The sequence below is a fragment of the Pinus tabuliformis genome, chromosome 9 (assembly GCF_031772625.1).
Source record: "Pinus tabuliformis cultivar Carrire ecotype Pingquan chromosome 9, CPIR1, whole genome shotgun sequence".
Lineage (NCBI taxonomy): Eukaryota > Viridiplantae > Streptophyta > Pinopsida > Pinales > Pinaceae > Pinus > Pinus tabuliformis.
The window spans coordinates 1,704,393,758-1,704,397,714 of record NC_142307.1 but is presented as its reverse complement, the minus strand read 5'-3'; positions in this window follow the sequence as shown (position 1 = coordinate 1,704,397,714).

Here is a 3,957-nt window from a genome sequence, read left to right as displayed (position 1 = left end):
TCTCGACTCAAGGGAGCATATCTTCTTGCAATCCGATCCATTTTGAAAAGCTCAAAGCTACTAATCTTCCTACAGTGAAGTCACCATGAAGCACAGGTTGTTGGATTCTTAAGTGAAAGGAGTCGCCAGGTGGATGATTTCAGCCTGTGAAAACTCTCAACCTATCATCCACGGCTCAGAGTTAACAATTATACTGGGATAAAGTGCCAATGAAGCGCTATGTTCACAAGCTCACGGAGATTGACTGAAGCAGCGTTTATCTACTAACGCTGATGTAAAACAAGAGCGTTTTCGAAGGCTACCTGGCGTATCTTCAGGCTCCGTCTAAGACTTATGAAATAACACGTCAATGAGCAAACGATTAGTTTGTTCTCCCTAGTATGGTCGCCAGTATGTTAGCGCTTGAAATTTCACCTCAGGCTGAGAAAGGTAAACCTCAAGGCAACATCAAACCATTTAGCCTCGTAGCTAGCCCTACGGGGCAGGAGAAGGCTCTCTCCAGTCTATCTCGGTAAAATCTTCAATGGATGAGATGACCAACAAGGTAACACTGATATTAGGCTAGTAAACTGATCAAAGAGTTTGATTTTGGGTTTTTTGGGTTTTTGGTGGCAAATTGAGGAGAGGGCAATTTCGGGTGCGGGGACTGGACACAGTTTCTGCAGGGGGTTCCTTGGGGCGAGGTAGGAGACAGTGTTGATGCCTTTAACTGAGGTGGATGGTCAGGAATGAAAGATGAAGAGCTAAAGAGAGCAAACAATAACTTTGAATTCTCTTCAGACAGAAGAAAACATTGAAATTAAACAAACTTAAAAGCAGAGCATGGCAGGCATGAATTCTTATTTTATCACTTCATTTGTTTAATGTGCAGAAGTAAAAGAAAGGAAATGAATCACATCACAAGCTTACAAGTACATTGAGAAACACACCATCAACACATGAGTCCACAAGAATCCCAAAGAGGACTGCAAAACCCTGGTCTTCCTTAGCCAAAAATTGCAGAGATACAGTGAATAATACAATGATAGCTTCTCCCTCAAGAGTCCAACCTTCCAACCCTGAAAATGATTGAGAAAATAAATAATATAGGCAAGCCAACCTCTTCCCTTGCCTCTAGGGGTCGAGCTCATCCTTCTAGGAACTGTTTCAACCAATTCTAAACTGAGCACTAAAATCTAGGCAGTCAAAACAACTTGCCTCTATAAGCTAGGAAACCAATTCATTCATTTAATATTTACCCTCTTCATGAATGAATCTTCTAGAAGTGTTACATAAGAGTAAAAGTGTCTTTCAAGTACAATAATTACTTCAAAGAGGATCACATTTCATCTCAAAAAGTCAAGCTGAGTCAAATCTGCGTTTTCCTGAGCTGTACAGTGCATTTTGGAAAAAACTGCCTGACGGGTCGCGCGCCCCTACCTAACGGGTTGTGCGCCTTTGGAGCCACTTTTGGGGCACTTGCAGGTGGCCAAATTGAGCTAAAGTGGTCTTGTTGGAAAGGTCTATGAGTCTAATTTCCAACCCAACTAGAATTTTTGAATTTGGAGTTCATGTACCCTGTCAAAACTCAAATCTCCCAAGACTGCTTTCTGCAACTCAAAAAAGTGGCAGAAAGTCAATTTTTGCATGTATTTTGACTTTCTGGAGGCCTAAAACTTCACCAAATCTCAAGTCCATCCATGAGCATATGTAACTTTGCATGAAAAATCTGGAAATGCTGAGTTTTGGTCAAAAGGAGTTGCCATGATGAAGGGTCACGCGGGGGGTGAGACCCGTTAATGAGAAAAAACCTGCAAATTGCCAAAAAATGCCAAAATTCACCCAAAATTCTCAAAATTTCTTGGGATTTTTGTTGTGGCTAGGCTATTTAGTGCCTTGATCCTTGAGTGAAGCCTCAGCCAAGATACGAAGGGGATTTGGCTTGTTTCTCTGTTTTAGTGCCTCAGTCAACCGCCTTTGAAACATCTTCATCTTTGCCTTGCACACATGCATTCTTGCCCAGTAATGGTTCTTCATGTTCCTCAGCAATTTCTTCTCTTGGTTGGCCTTAGCCAACAGCCTCTCCAAGTGTGTATTTGCCTGGATGAGCATGGACTCTCGGTCAGCGGGCAATGGGTCACCGGGTCTTCTTCGGTTCAAGATTCGGTCACTACGAATCCTCCACAGCTCATCAAGTGCCTTCTCTTCCTCCAACTGTTTGTTGCGCTGCTCCAGGTATGTAATGGTCCATTGTGCACCCTCTAATCTCCTCTGTAAGGCATCATTTTCAGCTTTGAGATGCTGAATGATCTCCTTTGCCTCTTGACTCGGAGAAATGGCCTCAAGATCAACAAGCTCAATATCTGGAACTCCTGATGGTCCCTCATCAATCTTGGTCTGCTTGCCCCTCTGTGCTGCCTGCGCTGCTGAAGAGAGCGAGGCCCCTTCCACCTGATGTGGAGATAACACTCGCTGAGCTGATGATGAAGGCGAGACCCCTTCCACCTGCTGTGGAGATAGTACTCGCCTAGCTGCTGCAAATAAGGCCCTCGGGCCTTTCTGATAGGTGACCAGAGGTGAGGAGCTGACATGTCTAGTGACAAGGATGTCATGCTGCTGTGATGGTCCTCCCTCCTCATGAATAATCTCAGGATGTGGCGAGGGTGGTGCTGTGAAAAACTCACGAGAGATGAACTCCTCCCATGAGATGCCCTACTGAGCCAACTGATGTAATACCACTAGCTGAATCAAACCATAATGGTAAAGGCTCCTGTACTGCTGTGCCGGGCTCTTCCTCTGTAACATGGGCACCATCCTCTGAATGTTTTGATAAAAGAAAACAGGGATGTTCATCATCCTCACTCGGGTGAAATGCATCAAGAGGCGAATATGATATGAATATACCTGTGAAAATCTGCCCTCACAGGTAAAATAGTGCATGATAAGCCTCATCATGGGAGCATACTCGCTCCTGAGAAACCTGAATGGAAACACACCTGCCAAATGTCTCATGAATGGTGGCCGGACAAAAGGCCCAAAGTGAACATTATCCAGCACCTTGCGCTTGTTCCACACCTCCCCGACATTAGGTATCCCTGTGGCATGTGAGATCACCTCGGGTGTCAATGTAAAGTCTACCCCTGCAAGGTTGACATGTCCATCATGCAAGTGTAAGACAAATAGGCGAGCCAACTCTCTATGGTGCTGAATCCGTGAGATCCTCTCACAAAACTCATAGCAAGACATATACTGAAAACATGTGACTGCCATAGGACAAGCCTGTAACTCTGCTAAAGAAGTGGGCTCCTCTCTCTTATGATGTCCACCCTTACCACCCTTATGAGGCCTCCTCTGTACCTCAATCTCTGAAGCTGATGACTGGTCATCACTTTGCTCATATGTTTCGGTTTCTGACATTGTTTAAGGAGCAGAGTGGACAAAATGTACTGCTGCTTCTGCTTTATAAAATGTTGATTTCTATGCTGTTTCAAGGGGACAAGGACATGAGGGAAATGTTAGGGGAGGGACCTTTTTACAAGGAATTGGGAATATATGAATATAACAGGGAATTTAAGGAAAATATTGCAAACAATTATTGCATATAGGAATACATGTTTATAATCAGGAATATTGGGAAATCATTTACAAAAATCACTGCATATGGGAATACATATATAGAGAGTGAACATATGGGAATATGAATACATGCATTAACAGGGGAAGATAGGGAAACATATTTACAAAACTCTTTACATATTCACCAACAAATTCTTGTGTTTACACATGCATATGGTGCAGCAAGATTAGGGTTTGAGTTTTTCGATGCTTTGGGAGAGGGGTAGGGTTTGCATTTTATTTATAAAATAGTATGGGAAAATACAAATATGAATGGAAAGGGGAAGGAGGGAAACAATTACAAAAGGAAAAAACCTTGAAACAACACAAACCCTAGCACATTTTAACCATTAATATTGCAGT